The sequence below is a fragment of the Physeter macrocephalus genome, chromosome 3, assembly GCF_002837175.3.
Source record: "Physeter macrocephalus isolate SW-GA chromosome 3, ASM283717v5, whole genome shotgun sequence".
Classification (NCBI taxonomy): domain Eukaryota; kingdom Metazoa; phylum Chordata; class Mammalia; order Artiodactyla; family Physeteridae; genus Physeter; species Physeter macrocephalus.
Window position 1 is genome coordinate 7,188,755 of NC_041216.1, and position 23,937 is coordinate 7,212,691.

Genomic DNA, 23,937 nt, shown 5'->3' on the forward strand with positions numbered 1-23,937 from the left:
ATGTGGCACATATATACAATGGAATATTACTCAGCCATAAAAAGAAATGAAATTGAGTTATTTGTACTGAGGTGGATGGACCTGGAGTCTGTCATACAGAGTGACGTAAGTCAGAAGGAGAAAAACAAATACCGTATGCTAACACATATATATGGAGTCTAAGGAAAAAAAATGTCATGAAGAGCCTAGGGGTAGGGCGGGAATAAAACACAGACCTACTAGAGCATGGACTTGAGGATATGGGGAGGGGGAAGGGTAAGCTGTGACGAAGTGAGAGAGTGGCATGGACTCTCTACACTATCAAACGTAGGGTGGATGGCCAGTGGGAAGCAGCCGCATGGCACAGGGAGATCAGCTCGGTGGTTTGTGACCACCTAGAGGGGTGGGATAGGGAGGGTGGGAGACGCAAGAGGGAAGAGATATGGGAACATATGTATATGTATAACTGATTCACTCTGTTGTAAAGCAGAAACTAACACACCATTGTAAAGCAATTATACTCCAATAAAGATGTTTAAAAAAAAAAAACATGCCTACTGTGGTGCTCTTTCTCTTATTCTCCTTGGTTTAGGATTAAATGTCTTCCACAAAATGTCCCTCATCTCTGGAAGGATATTTATCAAGGCTTTAAGTAGTTATCTCAGGTAGTAAGGCTACTGTAGATATTTTTTATTTTCTTCTTTTTGACTTTATCTTTAAATCTTCATTTTTTAATAGTGAGCACATATTACTTTTTCCTTTATTACAGAAATAATATATGAATGAAGTCTCATCCTAAAAAATTTAAACAATATAGATATGCACAGTAAAGACTTCTGGTCTCCAAGTATCTTTAAGAAGCAACCATTATTAGTACTTCGGTATGTATATATCCTATTCTTTTAATATGCACTTAGAGATAAAAATGCATATACAACTTTCTTTTTAAACATGAGATCAGATAATAAATGTTCTATGACTTCTTTTATTATTATTTTAAAAACTAACAATGTGTCTTAGAGATCTTTTTATTCTGCAGTTTGGATGCATGGTAATTAAGTGAATATATATTCCCTTCCCCTCTTAATGAAAAGGAACACAAATGATAAAACATTAGAAACACTATTCTGGCCTTTGATTTCTTTTTTCTCGTTATATGTCTTAGAGATAGATCTATATGTACTAATATGGAACTATATCATTCTTTTTCACAGCTGCAGGATATCTCATCGCATGGACCTACTTCATGTCCCTCATGATGGATAGTTATGTTGGTTTTGTACGTCCATCCAAATAAACTTTAGAAATACCTCCACAATTTCAAACTACTAAAAAAAAAGACACTGGTAAGACTATTAGCATTCTGGGTATCTTATTCAAATCCACAGTACTTAAAAAAAATGTATACATTACATTCTTCTATTAAAAAATGTGAGAATACTGTCGTACATTAAAACAAGGCTGAGGGCTTCCCTGGTGGCGCAGTGGTTGAGAATCTGCCTGCTAATGCAGGGGACACAGGTTCCAGCCCTGGTCTGGGAGGATCCCACATGCCGCGGAGCAACTAGGCCCGTGAGTCACAACTACTGAGCCTGCGCATCTGGAGCCTGTTCTCCGCAACAAGAGAGGCCGCAATAGTGAGAGGCCCGCGCACCGCGATGAAGAGTGGCCCCCGCTTGCCACAACTAGAGAAAGCCCTCACACAGAAATGAAGACCCAACACAGCAAAAATAAATAAATTAATAAACAACAACAACAATAAAAACATTTCTTAAAAAAAAAAACAAAAAAAACAGAAAAAAAAAAAAAAAAAAAAACAAGGCTGGCAGGACACATACCAAATAAGCACATATTGCTTCCGTGCTAATTTAAAAAAAAAGTGGATAAAGGAAAATAAATAATGGTAATTAACATGCTTATTTTGTCTTTCCTTTAATCCTACAGGTAAATTTTCTTCACTGAATTATTATAATAGTAGCATTCACAACTAATGTGTCTTATCTCACAGAGTTGAAACTATTAAACAAACATTATTTATCCTGTTTAACATTCTATTAATTTTCCTTAGTGTTTATCCCACTGTTCTTCCAATCATTACTGTTCACCATCTTCCCCACAGCAATGTGGGCATCTGAGGTAAAAATTAAAGTTAGTGAAGGAATGCTCTTACAAAAGATGGGATGAAATCAGTGAGTACAGTTCAATTAGGCATGAATTTCAATCAGCAAAGAGCTGCCTCTCTATGCCTTGGTTAAATCCTTAACATTTTATAAACCTACATATTTATGTATTTTTTCCTTCTTTCCCTTTCACAAATCAGCTGAGTTTAACTGAAAGAGTAATATTTACATTTATTTTTAAAACCTATTAACAAAATATACATTAACACACTAAAGGAAATAAACATACAATCATTTCTACAGATAATTACCCTCAAAAAAGCATTAGATAAAATTCAGCACCATAACTAAAAGTCTCACAGTACCAGGACTAGAAAGGAGCTTCCTTAATTTGATAAAAGTTATCCACCAAAAATCTATGGTAAATTCAACTTCATTTAATAGAAAGTGCTAGCTGGCACAGGAATGCAAGCTAAGAGAAGTAAAAGGTAAAAAGATTGCAAAGGGAGAAACAAAATTATTATTCTTCACAATATGACTGTCTAGAGAGAAAACCCAATAATCTATAGATAAATTATAGAATTAGACAGTTTAGTAAGGTTGCTAGATTTAAGATCAACATATAAAAATTACATTCTTATACACTAGCACCCAACTTAAAATGTAATTTAAAAAAGATACCACTTAATATCACAACAAAAAAAACATAGGACACTTGAGATAAAATCTGAACAAAAGATGCATAAGACCTATAGAAGTAATAGGTATCTTTACTACTACAGAAAATCTAAATAAATGGAGTATATACCTTATTAGTATAAATTATTTGTAAATTAATCTGTAAATTCAAGGCAATTTCAATCAAAATACCAATAGGATATAACCCCCTTGACCTCTGGAACTTAAGAAGCTGATACGAAAATTATCATGAAAGAGAAATGAAACAAGAATAGCCAAGATAGTTTTTAAGAATAAGGTCTGCTCTAACATTCATCGAGATCTGCTATAATCCAATTCAAGTCAAGAGACTGTGGGGACAGACACACAGACCAGTAGAACAGACTTGAAAGCCCACCTTATACAATATACAAAAACAAATTCCTATTCAGAGAACTGAACATGAAAAGAAAAATAAACATTTAGAGGAAAATATAGAACATCTTTATGATCTTGGAGGCAAGAAAGAATTTCTTAAGATATAAAAACTAACATAAAAAATACCATAAACAAAGCTAAAAAAAAAAGACAGGCTATAGATATGTGTAATACATATAACAAATGATTACTATCCAGAATATATAATAAGTTCCTATAAATCAAGATAAAACAATAAAAGTGGCAAAGGATACGACTAGGCATTTCATAGAAGAGAAAATCTAAATGTCAAAAAACAAATTTTCAGGGCTTCCCTGGTGGCGCAGTGGTTGAGAGTCTGCCTGCTGATGCAGCGGACACGGGTTCGTGCCCCGGTCCGGGAAGATCCCACATGCCGCGGAGCGGCTGGGCCCGTGAGCCGTGGCCGCTGAGCCTGCGCGTCTGGAGCCTGTGCTCCGCAACGGGAGAGGCCACAACAGTGAGAGGCCCGCGTGCCGCAAAAAAACAAAAACAAAACAAAACAAAAAAACAAATTTTCACTAATTATCTTATTTGTAATTAAGGAAATATATACAAAAACTATATCAAGCTATCATTTTATACCAATCAAGACTGGCCAAAAATGTTAAGACCGATAACACAAGCTGACAACAAGCCAAAGGAAGACTGAAGAATGAAAGCTCTCATACAGACTGTAGGAATATAAACTGATACAGTCAGTTAGGAACAAATGGTAATTTATAGTAAGTTTGATGATGAGCATAATTTTCAACTCAACAATTTCACTCTAGGACTTCCCTGGTAGTGCAGTGGTTAAGAATCCGCCTGCCAGGGCTTCCCTAGTGGCGCAGTGGTTGAGTCTGCCTGCCAGTGCAGGGGACACAGGTTCCAGTCCTAGTCCGGGAAAATCCCACATGCCGCAGAGCAACTAAGCCCGTGGGCCATAACTACTGAGTCTGCGCTCTAGAGCCCGTGAGCCACAACTACTGAAGCCCGTGTGCCTAGAGCCCGTGCTCTGCAACAAGATAAGCCACTTCAATGAGAAGCCCGTGCACCGCAACGAAGAGCAGCCCCTGCTCACTGCAACTAGAGAAAGCCCGCGCACAGCAACGAAGACCCAACGCAGCCAAAAATAAATATAAGTAAAATAAATAAATAAATAAAATAAATTAAAAGAAAAGAATCCGCCTGCCAATGCAGGAGACACAGGTTTGAGCCCTGGTCTGGGAAGATTCCACATGCCAGGGATCAACTAAGCCTGTGTGCCACAACTACTGAGCCTGAGCTCTAGAGCCGGCGTGCCACAACTACTGAAGCCTGCGCGCCTAGAGCCCGTGCTCCGCAACGAGAAGCCACCACAATGAGAAGCCTGTGCACCACAACAAAGAGTAGCCCCCCCTTGCCGCAACTAGAGAAAAGCCTGGCGCAGCAACGAAGACCCAATGCAGCCATAAATAAATGAATGAATGAATGAATAAACTAATAAAAACCCAAAAAACAATTTCACTCTACTGGAGTATATACTCTACAAAAATTCCATATCTGTGAAAGTCAACATGAATGAGAATGCTTATTGTAGCACTGTTTATAATGGTAAAAAGAATGGAAACAACTTAAACACCAGCCAAATGGATACATTTGTTCTACATGCATATAATTAAAATTAATGGGCAGGTGTTAGATTTCAGATAAATACAATTGAGAAGTAAAAAACTTGAGAGGAGTTTGGTAGAAAATGCGATCTTACCAACTACTTAGATTGCCATTATCTAGATATGTATAATACACAACTAAGGCAAAAAAATTTACCACAAGAGACTAGATGTCTAGAATACCAGTGGGATAGTCTTTCAATTCATGAACATAATATCTCTGAATTTATAAAGGTCATTCCAATTTCATTAAGGCTTTGTGATACTTTATAACTCATTTATTAATAATTGATAAAAATTTTGTTGCTGTTGGAAATGTATCCTTTAATCTTTCATCACTTACTAACTTATTTTTTGAATTAGGTTTATTTTCTTCTTTTCATGGGTAGCAGTGTTAGAATAATGAGAAAAGGATGGGCATGGAAATGAAATAGATTTTAATTCTAGATCCAGACTTGAAATTCAGAGAAATCATAATTCGTTCATTGCAAAATTAGAAAAACATCTAGTACTTATAGCATTAGGGTGAAGATTCAATATAAGGTACCTACTTGTGCCGAGAACATGGCAGGAGCTCATCAGAGCTCTTTTTCTCATCTTTGAAGAATTGTCTACTCATGTCTTTTGCTCTCTGATTTACTGAGGTTTGAATTCTAGGCAAAATCATTTTGTCAATGTAAACTAACTCCCTGAAGAGGCTGATGGGAGAATGTTCCATGAAAAAGCGATTAGGATTCTTGAATTTGCATTTTACTGTGTCAAAATTGAAAATTTTTGTTAGGACGCAGCTAAAATAACAGATGTGAAAAAAGAAAATAATAAATACTTGCCATATTTAAGATAACTAGGACTACATGTACCAAAATGAGCCCAGGTCCAAATGATGAGTATAAAATAAAGCAGTAAATAATGCTGGATCCTGGTAAAAACATACCTACAATTATACTTTAACCTCCTGAGAGGTTATGTGCCTCAATTTTATACATATACTTTCATTGCTCTGAAGATATAAGAACAGAAACTTATTATACAATGCCTTTTTATGGTAATAGTGAGCAATTAAGAGGCCACATTAAACATCTTGGCATGTCTATTATTACCTAGCAAAATAATATTAACACAGTACTCAGGAGATATTGATAGATGAAAGGATTGCTTTTCTTTTTCTTTTTCTATTTTTAATATAAAATATCACATATTTACTAGAGTGTCACTAAACAAATTATAAAGTGAATATCCACATAACCAACATTCATATCAAGAACTAAATATTGCCAATATCCTAGAAACCTCTTCCCTATCCCCTTCCCAACCTTAACTTCCCCTCTCTCTGCTAGAGGTAACCAAAATCCTGGCTTTTATGGTAATCGCTTATTTTTCTTTATAGAATTACAACTTAAGTACAGATCACTAAGGACCATAATTTAGTTTTCCTAGTTCTTGAATGTTATGTAACTGGAAACATAAAGCATGTAAACTTTTTGAGCCTTTGCTAAACATTATTTCTAACTCATCTATATTAATTAAATGTAACTAGTTTCTTCATTTTCATTGCTCTAACACTCTGTTGAAGAAATACACAATTTATCCACTCTGATGTTGATGGACAGGGAATTCCCTTGCAGTCCAGTGGTTAGGACTGGGCGCTTTCACTGCCAGGGGTCCAGGTTCAATCCCTGGTCAGGCAACTAAGTATCCTAGGCGTAAGCTGCCCCGCGGCAAAAAAACAAAACCAAACAAGCCTGATTATTAATGTTGGTGGACAGTTTATGTTGGCACTTTCCTTTGTTTATTAGAATAAGGTTATGAATATTCTTATAGATAGCCTTTTTTTTTTTTTTTTTTGGCTGCACCACGCAGCATGCGGGATCCTAGTTCCCTAACCAGAGATCTAACCTGTGCCCCCTGCAGTGGAAGAGTGGATTCTTAACTGCTAGACCACCAGGGAAGTCCCTAGGTGGCCTTCTTGATATACGTACACACATATATTTCTCTAGCAGAAAAGGCAATATCTGAGTAGAACTGCTGAGTCATTAGGGATGTGTATCTCTGACTTTCCTAGATAATGTCAAACTCTTCCAAAGAGGTTTTAACAAATAACTCTCCCACAAGCAGCATTTAAGAGTCACTGTCGTGCCAAATTTTCACCGTTAGTATCGTTAGACTTGAAGAATTTTAGCCCTTCTGGTGGATGTGTAATGATATTTCAAAAAAAAAAAAAAAAAAAAAAACAATTTGAGGTATAACTTACATACAATAAAATGCATTCAATTGTAAAGGTCAATGATTTTGACAAACGTATATACATCTATGGTATTACCACCCCAATTAAGACAACCTGTCATCACCCCAGAAAGTACTTTCCTGCCCCTATGCAATCAGCTTCTGTCACATCTGCCACAGGCAAGCACTGATCTGATTCGTTTCATAATAGAATAAATGGTTCCAGAATTTCATACAAATGGAATTATACTGTATACACCACTTTGTCTAGCTTTTTTGTACATCTTACTTGAGATTTATCCATACCATTGTATAAATTAGTAGTTAGTTCTTTTTAACTGCTGGGTAGTATTTCATTGTATAAATAAATCACAACTTGTTTCTCAGTTCACTTGTTGCTGGGCATTTGGGTTGTTTCCAGTTCCTAATTATTATGAACATGTAAACATATATGCTCAAATCTTTGTATGGACCTATTTTTTCATTTCTCTTGGGGAAAGGCCTAAGAATAGAACTGGTAGGACACATGGCAAAAAAATGTTTAAATTTAAAAGAATCTGCCAAGGGCTTTGGGCTTCCCTGGTGGCGCAGTGGTTAAGAATCCACCTGCCAATGCAGGGGACACAGGTTCGATCCCTGGTCTGGGAAGATCCCACATGCTGCGGAACAACGAAGCCTGTGCGCCACAACTACTGAGCCTGTGCTCTAGAGCCCGCGAGCTGCAGCTACTGAGCCCACATACCACAACTACTGAAGCCTAGAGCCCGTGCTCCACAACAAGAGAAACCACCACAACGAAGAGTAGCCCCTGCTCGCTGCAAATGGAGAAAGCCCGTGCACAGTAATGAAGACCCAATGCAGCCAAAGATAAATAAATATTTAAAAAAAAAAAGTATCCGCCAAAATATTTTTCAAAGTGGTTGTACGATTTAATACTCCTACCATTTCTGATTGCTCCACACCCTTGCCAACACTTAGTATTGCCAGTCTTTTTGATTTAGCCAAACTAACAGGTGTGAAGTGATATCTCACTGTGGTTCTTACCTGCATTTTCCAGATGACCAATGTTTAGCATCTTCTCAAGCGCTTACTGGCCATTCCCATAATCTTTTGTGAAGTGTCTGATTTTGACCACTTTTTAAAATTGTCTGAGTTATGCAAGTTTCTCATATATTCTGGACACAAATCTTTTGTTTACGATATGTTATGCAAATATTTTCTCCCAGCAGTAGCTTGCCTTTTCATCTTCTTAACAGTGTTCTTAAGGTGTTCATTTAGATAAGGTTTCAAAATATTAAGAAATCTTTGCCTACTCCAAGGACATGAATATTTTTCCTCTTTTCTTACAAATTTCTGTTTTAATGTTTTGTTTTTTTTTTCGTACCAATACTCAGCTGTTCTAGCATCATTTGTTGAGAAGACTATTCTTTCCCCATTGAATGTTGGCCCCTTTGTCAAATATCAATCAACCACGTAAGTGGGTCTATTTCTGTAGCTATTCTAATCACTTCTTAGCCTTTTGGCTAAGATCAAGCATAGTATCTATAGCTATCCTGTAACTTGATTTGTATGTCCATCTTTAACCCCGATATCACAGCTTTGATTACTGTAGCTTTATAGCATGTCTTCAAATCAGGGATTATGAATCCTCCAACTCTGTTCCTCTTCAAAATGGTTTTAGCTATTTTAGGTTCTCTGTATTTCCATATAAATCTTAGAATCAGCTTGTCAATTTATATTATAAAAAAAAAAGTCTGGTGAGATTCTAGGATTGTGTTGAGTCTACAGATCAATTTGGGGATAATGGACATCCTAAGAATTTGAGGCTTCTGGGCCAAGAACATGGTATCTCTGTTTATTTATATCTTCCTATCTTTCTCAGGAATGCTTTGTAGCTTTCAGTGTAGAGGGCTTGTACATCTCTTTTAAAATCTATTCCTAAATATTACATTTTTTGATATTATGAATGGTACATGTGTTTTTCATTTTTCTAATTGTTGAATGCTGGGTATTATTTATTATACTGCTAGTATTTTCTTTTTGTATATGCAACTAGTGTCTTGTGATCTTGCTAAATTCTTCTATTAATTCTAGTAGGATTTTATTTTTTTGGTAGATTTCTTAGGATTTTTTATGTAAACAATTATGTCTTCTGCAAACTGAGATAGTTGTATTACTCCCTTTACAATATTATGTCATTATTTTTCTTGTACACCAGCACAATGTTAGACAGAAGTAGTGAGAGCAAGTATTCTTGCCTTCTTCTTAATCTTATGGCAAAATCATTCACTCTTTTTATCATTTAGTACGATGATGCCTGTATGTTTTTCTAGATGCTTTAATCTGGTTGAAGAAGTTTCCTTTTACTGCTAGTCTGTTATAAATTTTTATCATGAAAATGTTAAAATGTGTCAAATGATTCTTCTGTTGAGAGGATTACATTGTTTTTGTCAGGTGTCAGATTCCGGGGTATACTAGCCTCATAAAATTGAGTTGTAAAGCCTTTCTTCTTCTTCTGTTTTCTGAAAGAATTTGTGAAAGATTCGTATTATTTTTCCTTAAATGTTAGATAAAATTCAGCAGCGAAATCATTTAGGACTGGAGTTTTCTTCGTTAGAAAGAATTATGGATTTAATTTCCTTAACAGATACAAGGCTATTCCAATTTTCTTTGAGCCAATTTTTGTAAAGTTGTGTTTCACTTATCAAATTAATTGGTATAAATTTGTTCCTAACATTCCCTTATTAATCTTTCAGTTCTGAAGGATCTTTAGTGATAACCCCATCTTTCATTCCTGACACTAGTAATCTGTTTTACTTTTCTGTTTTTCTTTTTTTAAAATTTATTTATTTATTTTTGGCTGTGTTGGGTCCTCGTTGCTGCGCACCGGCTCTCTCCAGTTGCGACGAGTGGGGACTACTCCTCGTCGCGGTGCATGGGCTTCTCACTGCGGTAGCCTCTCCCATCGTGGAGCACAGGCTCCAGGTGCGCGGGCTCAGTAGTTGCGGTGCACAGGCCCAGCTGCTCTGCAGCTTGTGGGATCCTCCCGGACCAGGGCTCGAACCTGTGTCCCCTGTGCTGGCAGGTGGATTCCCAGACACTGCGCCACCAGGGAAGTCCCTTCTATTTTTCTTGATTAGTCTTGTTAGGAGTTTAAAATTTTTATTAGCTTTTTAAAAGGAATTAACTTTTGGTTTCATTCACTTTCTATATTGTTTGTTTTCTATTAATTTTTGCCTGATCTTTATTATTTCTTACATTCTACTTACTTTGGGTTTAATTTGTTCTTCTTCTAGCTTAAGATAGAAACTGTGTGTGCTAGCCTGCCTCCAAGACGGTCCCTAATAATAAGTCTTGCCTCATGGGATTTGCATGTTTGTGTCTCTCCTACACTGAATATAACTGGTTTATATAACTAATAAGACATTACAAAACTGGCAGAATATAGCTTTCAATGCTAGGCCTTAATGTCATTACAGCTTTTGCCTTGCTCTATCATGGATTACTCGCTCCAGAGGAAGCCAGCCACAATATCATGACGACACTTAACCAGCCCTGTTGAGAGGTCCAGATGGCAAGAAACTAGGCCTCTAACACAAACTTGTTACTGAGTTTTACAGATGTAAAACAGACCTAACCATCCACTTAAACATTCATCAAGTACCTACTATATCAGGGACTCCTTTGTGGGTTGGAATTTAAAGATGACTCAGACAAAGCCTCTGCCTTTTAAGAACAGATCCTGGGTTAGGATGGCAGAGGAACCACAAGCAGCTCATTTCATTCCTTCCTCAAACTCCACTATAACTATGGTAAGGAATTTTAAAAAAGAAAGAAAGAAAGAAAAAAGACATAAACCTAGAAGGAAGGGAGAACAGAAAACAAAATGCACCAACATTTTAGAAGATGAAAAGCGAGTAGACAAGTTGTAACTGACATAGCAGATAGAATCCTCAGAAGGCGTGAAAAATGGCAGTACTAGGTACCTCTGAAACTGGTGATAAAAGGATGGGGGTAGTGCAGAAAAATGAAGAGGAAAGCTGTTTGAGAAGCAGGTAGACTCCTAGGTCCCTTGTTCAGCTCAATTCACATTGCAGAACAACTGCCTCGTCTTTATCCTGGCATAAACTGTAGGTCTATTCTCTGGAAAAAGTAAAAGACTTTTGGAGGGAGGATGTCAGGCACAATTAAGGGCACAGGACTGTACCCAAAGCAAGGAATTAAATGACTATAAATATTAAATGCTGAATGCAGACATTCCCCAAGCCAGAATCCCCAACTTGGCTTCCAGATCGCAGGTAATGAAGACTATTACCCTTCAAGCAGGAGTTTGGAAGGCTCATCTTTGGGTAATTTGACCAGGCAAGAGGAAAGACCTAAGGATAAACTAACATTATAGGCTCCCCAACATCAGCCCAATCAAATCACCCTATGATAAAGCTCAAAGTAAACAGGCTTAACTGATGAATTCAGAGCATCTAGTCAGTGTTTTAGAGTCCCAATGCATCATGAATAAATAATCAAGGATACTATATACTTGAAGGAAGCTTCCAAAATGGAGGATAATGATCAAAACAAACAAACAAAAAAAGAATCTGGAGGAAGCATAAGCATGTGTAAGAAAAATAATACTCCAAAATAAATTATCTACAGTGAGCTTAGAGAAAATACTACCATATATGAAACAAGAAGAGTATGCTACTATAAAATAACATTCAGGAAATAAAAAAGAATGGTTAGAAATTTTAAAAAGCGAAGGAGGTTAGAAGACGAAGGTAAGTAAATTTTCCAGAAAGTAAAGTAATACAAGGGAAACAAAACCTCACTAAAGCTATTTAAAAAGTGGAGCACCACTTTCAAATTTATGAAGGAAAATTATTTCCAACATAGAAACCTAGCTGAACTTTCATTTAGGTTTGTTGATACATTTTCCAATGTGTAAGGCATCAAAAATTTTTGCCTCTTGTGTACCCTTTTCTCATGAAACTTCTAAAAAAGGGGGGGAGGGGTAGGAAGGGATACAGATAGTGAAGTTTGATCCCAAGAGGACAGCTGTGCACCAAATATGAACATACTCAATCAGACTGAAGCAGTAGGGATCAAGAAACAGATTTGATTAGACTGTCACTGAAATTCCTGCTGCCATTATACTCTTTTTCTAATGTGAGGATAGACTAGACAAGCCTGATACAGGTATCTTTACTTGGCTGAGCTTGACCAGTGCTGATAAAGTTCCTGCCCTGCTGCCTGACCCTTCCACCCTGAAGAAATATTCTGCTTTGATCTACTTCTGAGGATTAATCTGAATACTGTAAAAATCAAATTATTTCTTAACTTTAGGGATCTTATACCTGAACTTAAGACAAACATATGAAGCAAGCAACACTAATATTGTGATTAATAAATTACTTATTAGAAATCTGTTTTCCTTGCAAAGGAAGCATATTCAGTGAGAACTTTTGACTCTTAAGCAGCATAAATTATAATTACCAAATTCTACAACCATTTATATATTATGACTACTTTCTTCTAGCAGCAAAATAATGAATGTTTTATAGAAAGCTACTTTCTACTGAAAAGCAAAAGGAAGTAAATAAACTATATAAAAATTAAAAAAATTTCTCAACTCAGATGTCCTGGGTCTGAGATTTGTCTGCCAGGAATCTTGCCTCTTAAAGGATGCAGTAAAGAGCTGTGAATATTAAGGGCATAATCTCTGGAATCAGAAAAATTTGCCTCTATCATTTAAATATAAACTATTGTGCCTCAAATATAGTTATATCTAAATATACCTTTAATAGGTTATATTACATATATCAATACATTAATAAAAATATAAAATACAAACTATGTGACATTTTGAGGGAGAAAGTCACTTTAGAGAAAGTTTAGAGATTTTGTCTCTAAACTTCAGTTGGGGGTATCACTTAACTCATACAACTGTGATGAAGTTCATAGGAGATACAGTTGTCTTTTGGTTCCTGCGGGAGATCGGTTCTAGGACTCCCTTTGGATATCAAAAGTTGGTGGATGCTCAAGTCCCTTATAAAAAAATGACATAATACAGTTGGCCCTCAGTATACATGGTACCCAGGTAACAAGGGCCGACTGTAATTAATGTAAAATGTTTAGCATTCTGCCTGTGGTAAACAAAAATATCTTCAGAGACATATAACTAATAAATTCCAGATTCACTCTTTTTTGGCTGTGTTGCACGGCTTGTGAGATCTTAGTTCCCTGACCAGGGACTGAACCTGCGCCCTCGGCAGTCAAAGTGCAGAATCCTAATCACTGGACTACCAGGGAATTCCCCAGATTCACTCTGATGCTCTTAAAATGCATAATTACAAACATTTAATGCAAGTTGCAAATGAGTTAGGCCTAAAGGTAGGCCAACCTAAAAAAATATTCTGCATTTCATTGACTCTAAAATGCCAATTATGGTAAGGTACATCAGTATTGTATGTATCCTAAAAGAGAAATTTGCCAATTCAACTGTGACAAGCCATCTACTGCAAGACATCTCCTGATTTCAGAGATAATGAAATGTGAAAAAAAGTTTTTTGTGTGTCTAAGATTGGTAAAATTCATTAAAGTTATATAGCTGAGAGTTAGGATATTAAACACCATGAAAACAATCATTCTGAAGACATGATTAAGTCACACAATTAGAATTCAACTGCTTGCTTTCTTAAAATACTGTTCCATGCTTATCTCCACCACAAATTTCACCTAGCTCCCACCTGTCACTTCCTCAGAGAAAAGTTCCTTGAACACTGAGACTGGAATGGATTCCTTTGTTACGCAGTCCCATGCACTTAGTACTTCCTCCTAGTACTCATTATATTGCTCAATACTAATCTTCTCTGGTTGATTTCAAGATCAACAAAGGCTATTTTGTTCAGTGCAATATACCAAGTGGAAGGGTTGCAAAATCAAAACCACACAAACAAGAAAGGAAATATAAGCAAGTAAGGTGGTCATTGTAAAATTTTCTCTCATTATTTTTCACAGCAGCATTATATATTATTGACAATTTAAAAATAAACTCATTTAAGTGCCTTCTTAGCGCAGTAGGCAGCGCGTCAGTCTCATAAGAATAAACCCATCTAAAATTTTAGGCTTTGGGACTTCCCTGGTGGTGCAGTGGTTAAGAATCCACCTGCCAATGCAGGGGACATGGGTTTGAGCCCTGGTCGAGGAAGATCCCACATGCCGCAGAGCAACTATGCCCGTGCGCCACAACTACTGAGCCTGAGCTCTAGAGTTCACGATCTGCAACTACTGAAGCTCACGCGCCACAACTACTGAAGCCCACGCATCTAGAGCCCGTGCTCCCAACAAGAGAAGCCACCACAAGGAGAAGTCTGTGCACTGCAATGAAGAGTAGCCCCCGCTTGCCCCAACTAGAGAAAGCCTGTGCGCAGCAACGAAGACCCAATACAGCCAAAAATTAATAAATAAATTAATAAAATAAAATAAAATTTTAGGTTTTATTTCATTTCATTAAGATAACACAGATCTTTTTGTTTCTTTGCTTCACAGTGGCACCTGAAATTATCTACACACTTTGTTCACACAAATAAACATACTGTCACATGTTTCCTGAAACATGTAGCCTTATAGTTCTATCTCTTCTCCCTATCCCAACCAATCTATTTCATTCCTCTTCCTTCTTTCCTTCCTTCTTCCTAAAGGGAACCACTATACTGAAACTGGTATGTGTTTGTACCATCTATGTTTTTTTGGTTTGTTTTTTTTTTTTAACATCTTTATTGGAGTAAAATTCCTTTACAATGGTGTGGTAGTTTCTGCTTTATAACAAAATGAATCAGCTATACGTATACATACACATCCATATCTCCTCCCTCTTGCATCTCCCTCCCATCCTCCCTATACCACCCCTCTAGGTGGTCACAAAGCACCGCCATCTACGTTTTAATAATTTTACTGCATTTGCATGTATCCAGTATATACTTAAAAAAAAATTCACATAAGTAGTAACATAACCTTTTGCTATCTGATCATCCTCCCAACGTTGTTTTCAATAATAATCCATGTTGATATATGTAGACCTGGTTCATTCATTTAACTGTTACATAGTATACCACAATATAACAATTTATGTACTCATTCCAATGTTTACTTATTCTGTTATTGACAGGAATCAGGCTGTTTCCAATTTTCTGCTATTACAAATAATGTCTCAGTTTTTGCAAGATACCTCTATGGTATATTAAGGGTTTTAAGACATGTTCAATTTCATCTTTACTGGGTATTGAAAACTGCCTCCAAAGTAGTTGTATCAAATCATACGCCTATAAACAGTGCATAATAGTTCCTTATACGTTATCCTCACCAACATTTGATATGACTTAAATTTTTATAAATCTGATAGGTGTGAAACGGTACTGATTTCACTTGCATTTTCCTGATTACTAATGAATTTGAGAATCTGATTTTCTATTGGCCATTTGTGTTTCTCTTTTGTGAATTACTTTTTTTTTTTTTTTTTTTACTGATTGCCTATATCCCATAAAGCTCTTGGTTATATATGTTGTAAATATTCTTCTAGCATTTTAACTTTGTTTATGGTTTATTTATAACAAATAAGTTTTAAATTTTGACAGAGCCAAGCTTATCAGTATTTTCTATTATGATTTATACATTTTACATTTTGTTCAATGTTAGAGACATTCTCTTACTTTTTCTCTGAATGAATCTTATTTTTTATTTTTTATTTTGGCCGCACCGCATGGCATATGGGATCTTAGTTTCCTGACCCGGGATGGAACCTGAGCACCCTGCACTGGAAGCGTGGAGTCTTAACCACTGGACCGCCAGGGAAGTCCCTGACAGAATTTTAAAGTTTTGCTTCTCAAATTTTAGATTACAATCCACCTAGAAATAAATTTGGGATATGATGTGAGATGGGTCTAATTATTTTTTTCATATAGTTAACAACTGCATAAACACCATTTATTAAACATTTTACTCTTTCCTCAGTAATTTGAAATGCCAACTTAATATCAACAAAGTTTCCATACACACACACACACACACACACACACACACAGAGCTTATTTCTAGGCTTTATATTCTGCTTCATTAATCTGCCTGTCCGTGCAGTTTAAAAAGTGTGCTAAAATTGTTACAGTTTTAACATAAGGAGGGCAATTCCTCCCTCTTTACTCTTCTTTAAAATTATATTGATTTTTCATCGTCACTTATTTTTTTCCATATAAATCTTAATATTGACTTATCAAGTTTCACTATATACCCGACTGAGATTTTACTTAAAATTGCATTTACAGATTAATTTTGGGAGAATTGACATCTTATCAAACAGAGTCTTCTCAACAAGCCAGCCTAATATATTTCTTTCATTCAGATCTTCACTTATATCTTTCAATAAAGTTTTATATTTTAGAGACCTCTCAGAAATCTTTTATTCCTGTATATCCCCTTTTCAACCCAAACTCTCAATGTCATCACATTTTCTAAAGCTCAGTTAAGACATCATTTACTTCTACAAATATTTTTCTAACTTTCCAGGCTCAATTAGATACTCCTCCTCCATGTTCTTGGTTTTATTTATTCATTCCTTGCTTAATATGACTGAGAGTTGTGCCAGGCATGGAGGTACACTGGTGAATAAGATGGACAGTCCCTAGCTTCATGGAGCTTGCATTCTAACAGGAAACAAAGAATAATAAACACTTATAATTCAAGGTGACACAGGGTATTACAGGGGAAGTATACTGTTCTATGGGAATACATAAGAGAAATACCTAACTCAGACTTGGGGGAATGGCTGGATGGGGGGCAAGAAGGGTGTCAAATACTGCTTCTCAAGGAAGTAACATGTAGACTGAAACCTGTAAGAAGAAAAGAAGTTAGCAAACACAATAGTGACTAAATATCATAGTACTGACATCCTTGTCTTACTCTTGATTTTATTGGAAAAGCTCTGCTGCTTAACTGTAAAATCTACTCTCTGAATATGTTTCCTCCCTTGGCTTCCTTGACACCATTTCTTGGCTCTCATACTGCCTGTGATAATCATTAATTGCTCACTGGTTCTTCTTCCTTCCTTAAATGCTAGTATTCTCCATGGCTCTATCCTTTTCATTCCTGTTTTCAATCTAAATACTATTTCTAAGGTTTTTCCATTTTCAGAGTTTCAAATATGGATTTATATACTAAGGAGTCCCAAAACTTTTACTTTTAGCTCACACCACTACAGATTTTTTCACATCTGCATTTCCAACTACATACTAGATGACTCTGCCCATATGCTCCATAGAATCCTCAAGCTTTAGACATATTTTCATTTGATATATTTACACATGGTATACACTGCCAGCTAACCAGCAACAGCAGACCTACCTCCCATATTCAGTATTATCATTCATACCTGGTATGAATGAGTCACTATTCTGAATGTATGTTGGTGAGTATGCCCTTCTTTTTTTTTTTTGCGGTACGCGGGCCTCTCACTGTTGTGGCCTCTCCCGCTGCGGAGCACAGGCTCCGGACGCGCAGGCTCAGCGACCATGGCTCACGGGCCCAGCCGCTCCGCGGCATGTGGGATCTTCCTGGACCGGGGCACGAACCCGTGTTAGCTTTTAGGGGAGCCCAGTATGGCCTTCTTGAAAACTAGTTTATAAAAGCTAGCACAGGGGGCTTCCCTGATGGCGCAGTGGTTGAGAATCCGCCTGCCGATGCAGGGGACACGGGTTCGTGCCCCGGTCTGGGAAGATCCCACATGCCGCGGAGCGGCTGGGCCCGTGAGCCGTGACCGCTGAGCCTGCGCTCCGCAACGAGAGAGGCCACAACAGCGAGAGGCCCACGTACCGCAAAAAAAAAAAAAAAAAAGCTAGCACACTCACTGAAGGTTTGGGAATATGAAGGTTGTTTCAAAGACTGAATAATCATAGAATTCTGTAGGCCAAGTATGGGGTTTTGTTTTTTTATTTTTAATATGTCAATTTGGCTAGGCTACTACTTGCCAGTTATTCAATCAAACACTAATCTAGGTATTGCTGTAAAGATATTTTATAGATGTAATTAAAGGGATATTATCCTGGATAATCTGAGTTGGCCTCATTTAGTCAGTTGAAAGGCCTTAAAAACGGGGCTGAGGTATCCCCAAGAAAGAGAAGAAATTCCACCTATGGACAGCAGCTACAGCCCATACCCATGTGTTCTAGCCTGCCCTTCCTGATAGCCTACCCTAAGGATTTCAGATTTGACTAGCTAGCCCCTACAACTGTGTAAGCCCAATCGCTCTCTCTCTCTATGTGTCTCCTACTGGTTCTGCTTCTCTGGTTGAACCTAATACACTAAGATTGTAGCTTTACTTCCAAAAACCAATTCCTTCAAAAACCTAGTAAACCTTCTGGTCTATTCATTTCCAATCAGTTCCATGTACCAGTAACTATACCCAAAGTTTTTTTCTGGACATGGTTTTTAAACCTATTTTTTCAACTTAATCTTTGTAATATGTTCCTTCCTCTCCATCCCACATTAGACCATCACCATCTCTTACCTGAACTAGTGATTGAAAAAGCCTCCTAACTGGCTTCTCAGATTAGTTTTTTTCTCCTCTATCTATTCTCCACACTGCTGCCAGAGGTCTCTTTCTGGAAAACAAATATGATCATGTCACTATCCTTCTTAAAAACTTTTCAAGTCTTCCTACCTACAGGATAGAGGTAAATTTGTTTTCTATTTCATTATTTTCTGTTTTTAACTCTTATTTCCTTCTATTTTTCTTTGCATTTAATTATGTTATTTTTCTAACTTAGTAAGATGAATGTATAGGTAATTGATGTTTTTCTTCTTTTCTAATAGGCATTTAAGGTTTTAAATTCTCTCTAAGCATTACTTTAGCTAATCATACCAATTCTGATATGTATTTTTTCAATACTCTTCAGTTCAACATATTTAAAATTTGTGGTTTCTTTGACCAATGGGTTATTTAGAAATTATTTTTTAGTAATATCCAAAGCTGAACTTTAAGTTCCAGTAGGAAAATAGCAGCAATTTATTTCCAAAATTTCCCACTTTCCTCCTAGAACTCAATACAGAGCAACAAAGATAATGTAAAAAAGAGAGAAAAGAAAAGGAAAAAAAACCCTACATCTTCAATGAACCTAGGAGACAATAAAAACCTGAAAACGCCAAATTGTAAGTAAATATGGCCCAAAGTACTTGGGACTAGTAGAACCTATGCAAGGGAGAAAGACATGAAAGATGAAAGAAAGCCTAGAGGGGCAAGAGTAAATTTTCACTCCAGAGAGAGAGGGTCCTATCCTAAGTGGGAACTGTAATGTTTAGTTCTGAGATTGAATGGGGGAATCTCAGAAGGAAGTAGAGAAAGGAGGTGTAGAAAGTGTCATAAGAGTGAGTAGAAGGTGAACTAGAAGTGACAGATCTCAGATAGGATTACCCTTTTAAAACCAAGGCATGCATTTTTCCTCTGTAATGTCAAACTTGGAGAAAAGTTAAAAGAATAGTACAATGAACTATCATGTACCCTTCACAAATTCTCTAATTGCTAATGTTTGAGCAGGCACTTTAAAAGGCAGGAGCTAAATTCCCCTGGTAGCAGAAACTCCTTAAACATATATTATTCAGAGGCAAAAGAGATGTGCTTTATTTTGAAGAAAGAACCCATCAGAACAGAGGACAGAGGCCTTGAGCAGAGAAACCTGGAAAACCACCTTGCTCCTAATGTCCTGTCCCACCTGCCTCTCCCACTCCAGTCTCTTCTAATAGGTGGGTTGGGAAAACTCATCTCATTCAAATATGAATAACAAAAGTGATAAGTATCCATACAAAAATACCATTTAAAAAATGTAAAAAAGCAGCACAACATCCCTGACAAAGAAAACTCAACAGAAAATACCACCACTAAGTAGATAAAAAATTATAACACTACTTTTTAACATGAATTCAAAACTTCTTAATGCAGCTATGAAGAAAGATCTCAGAGCAAAAATTTAAGAACTCAGGGAGAAGACAAATAGTTAAGAGAAGATGAAATAAGCACTGAGAACTCATGAAAGAAATGGAAGAAAAAGACTTTTTCAAATTCAAAAAATGAAGACTAAACTACAATGAGCAAATGGTAAAAATTATATCACAAAAGGCACAGTAAGGAGCAAGTAGGATGGAATTTTTTTTAAAAGAAAATAAAATGACAGATTAAAAAAAAGATAAAAGAGTTGAACCTACATTTTCAAAGGGAATCCCATGTTTTAAATAAAACTGACCCAAAATGCTCAACACTGAGAAAAAAATCTAGTAAAATAATTGTAAAAAATATTTTCAGCAAGCAGACAAAAAAAGCAGGTCGCTTCTATGGAAAAGAAAATCAGCTGACATCATATTTCTCTACTGAACATTCACTGTCAGAAGACAGTGGGAAAATACCTTTAAGAAATCAAGAAAGTGTGATTCAGATAAACCATAATGGAAAAGAATATTTTTTAAAAAAGCATGTCTCTACATGTAGAACTGAGTCACTCTGCTGTGCAGCAGAGATTGGCACAACATGGAAATCAGCTATACTTCAATAAGAAAAAATTGAATGAAAAAAAGTGTGATTCAATCATTTTATGTCTAGCTAAGCAGTCCTTCAGGAATAAGGCTATAACAAATGGTTTTCAATATGCAAAAACTCAGCTCTTACTCATATGAGCCCTTCCTGAAGTAACAACTTTAGGACAAACTGCAACCAAGAGATGACAGGAAAAATTTTAGCAAAAGGACTTGCAATTAGCACCAATACATATAATTGTAGATTTAAGATGAAAACAAATGGAATACAGGTGACAGAATGGAATGTAACTGTTAACATACTCAAAAAACACTAGAACAGTAATATATACGAATAAATGAATAACAGAAAAATCATAAAAAGTAGCATAAACTCACCGATTGCACTTTACAGTAATAGATAGGCGTCAAAGTTAAAAGTCAAGTAGTATAAATTTAAGCAAAATCATAACAACAATAAAATAATGCTATATTGGCTAAAACTAGTTAAAAAAGGAGAGGGAGGAAAGAAGGGAAGGAAAAGAATAAAGCTAATATAAATGTTACTCATTAAGGAAAGCAAAAGATACTGCTTTAAAGAGAGAGAAAGATGAGTATTATATGAAGGTATGAAGGTAACCACTGATGAGAAAAAAAAAAACTTTCCTAATAACAGAACTAGCATTTAAAAAGCACAGAAAACATACCACATGGATTATAATCCTTTTGTTAGACAATGTAGACTTTTGGCCCAAAAGTACAAAAAAAGTCACTTTATCATTGTAAAGGGTATAAATCACAATGAAGAATACAGATAGTTATACATATGCTCCCAATACTATAGCAGCAACATTACGAAAGTGGAAATATAAGAAGAAACAGAAACACAATAGGAAATTTAAATTGATTTCTCCCATTCTGAGACAAGTAAACAAAAATAAATAAGGAAATAGATGATCTAAACAACATAATCAAAATTGAAGTGCTGATGGATATTCATTTAACTCTATCCTAAAAAATGATTATATCTTATTCTCAAATAGCTATTGAACTTTCATTCACAAAATCTGACCATATATTAGGTTACTAAAAAAAAAACCAAAAAAACCAAAACCCTCAACAAATTCTTAAAATAGAAATACAAACCACATTCTCTGATTAATAGCACAATGAAACTAGAAATTTATAACACAATCAGAAAATAAAAAGATCTTCAATCTGAAAATTTAAAAAGTCTCTCAAACAACATTTGGATAATATGGGAAATACAAATGAAATCTGTGGTGTTTTGAGAAAATAATATAATAAAAAACTAGATATTAGAAGCTTTGGAACATAGCTAAAACAGTGATAAGAAGAAAAATAACTGTTTTCTTGGGTTTTTGTTTGTTTTTATTTTTGGCCACACCACACGGCCTGCAGGATCTTAGTTTCCCGACCAGGGATCGAACCCAGGCCCTCAGCAGTGAAAGTGCAGAGTCCCAACCACTGGACCACCAGGGAATTCCCGAAATAACTTTTTTAAATACTTTTTTTAATAAGAAAAAATGAAATTAAATGAGTTACTAATATAGTTCAAAAAGTTAGGAAAAACAACTAAATTAACTGAAGAAAAGTGGAAGAAAAAATTTATAAAGCTAAAAAGAGAAATTAAGGAGTCAGAAAACGGAAAGCCAGAGAACTAAGAAAAAAATTCAAAAGCTCTTTGGTGGGGGGAGACGGTGGGGGAAGGTGGGGAGAACCCGTTGATTAAACTACTACCTCTCTGGGCTTCCCTGGTGGCGCAGTGGTTGAGAATCCGCCTGCCAATGCAGGGGACACGGGTTCGTGCCCCGGTCCGGGAAGATCCCGCATGCCGTGGAGCGGCTGGGCCCGTGAGCCATGGCCGCTGAGCCTGTGCTCCGCAACGGGAGAGGCCACAACAGTGAGAGGCCCGCGTACCACAAAAACAACAACAACAACAAAAAAAAACTACTACCTCTCCTAATTAAGAGTAAAAAGGACAAAGCACAAATATAAAAAAGAAACTATGGGGATAAACCACAGAATTAGATAAAACTAAAAAAAAAAAAAAAAAAAAAAAAAAAGGAACTAAAGGAACTACTTAGTAAAGATACATTAGATATAGATAAAATATATATTTCTAGTAAGATATAACCTACCAAAACTGAATCCAGAGTCTAAACAGACTGATTTTTCACAAAATAAAGATTTAAAAGAGCTACCCACCAAACAAAATAAAACACACCAGGCCACAAGATTTTACAGGGGAATTCTGCCAAATCTTAAAAGAGCTGATAATTTCAATACTATTTAAAAACTGTTGTACATTTTAGAAAATGGGAAACTTCTAAATTCTTTATGAAATAAAATATTAATACCAAAACTTGAAAAAGACTGCGTAAAAAAAGAGAAGATTGAAGATCAGATCAAGCTTACTTTTTTGCAATTTGATTAAAAAGGTAAAGCATTAACAGATTCCAGCATCACATTAAAATAATCCAAAAACACAAGTTTAGTTCAGTGTTTGTTAAAAAAGAAGAGAAATATCATATCATCAGCTCCACAGCCACTAAAAAGACATCTGACAAAATTCAACATCCACTCTTGATTAAAAGTACTCAAAATAGGAACCAACAGATGCTCCTAAACATATACATACATATATGTATTTAATGCAGAAACACTGGAAGCATTCCTTCTAAAGTAAGGAATAAAAAGAGGATGCCCACTACTCTCTAATGGTTAACACTGTCCTATCTAATGAGTTAATATAATCTGATAAAAAATATTAGAGGTATAAAAATCCAAAGGAAGACGTAAACCTATCACCATCATAGATGAAATGATTATAACCTAGAAACTGCAAGGAAATCACTTGAAAAGTTAATGGAATTCAATAAGGCAGAGAGAAAAAAGTTACTATACAGAAATTAAATGCCTTCATGTACATAAACAATAACCAGTTAGAATCTATAAACCCATTTAATTGGGAAAAAAGAGAGAGAGGACATATCCAGGAATGATAATAAGAAATGTGCAAATTTTATGTGAGGAAAACTTTAAAACACTCCTGAAGTAAACACAAGTAATCCTGAACAAATGGAAAGGCATAGTGTTTTCTTGGATAGAAAGACTCACTATCTTAAGATTCAGTAACTTAATTTAAAAATATAATGAGGTTGGGCTTCCCTGATGGCGCAGTGGTTGAGAGTCTGTCTGCTGATGCGGGGGACGCGGGTTCGTGCCCCAGTCTGGGAAGATCGCACATGCCGCGGAGCGGCTGGGCCCGTGAGCCATGGCCGCTGAGCCTGCGCGTCCGG

At 36.2% G+C, this 23,937-nt stretch overlaps 1 protein-coding gene across 5 annotated transcripts in view; it reads right to left on the reverse strand.

Moving 5' to 3' along the window:
• Positions 1-23,937, reverse strand: part of AGO3 (argonaute RISC catalytic component 3) — a 123,064-nt gene that overhangs the window by 52,358 nt on the left and 46,769 nt on the right. Inside the window, exon 1 of one of the 5 annotated variants that reach the window (XM_024125564.3) lies at positions 18,621-18,695. The exons of 2 other annotated variants lie outside the window; for them this stretch is intronic. The gene's annotated coding sequence lies outside the window, so the exon portion shown is untranslated. Of the gene's footprint in view, positions 1-16,860; positions 17,418-18,620; positions 18,696-23,937 lie in introns of those variants that run through there. 2 more of the 5 variants (XM_028486331.2, XM_024125565.3) reach the window with 2 other exon arrangements.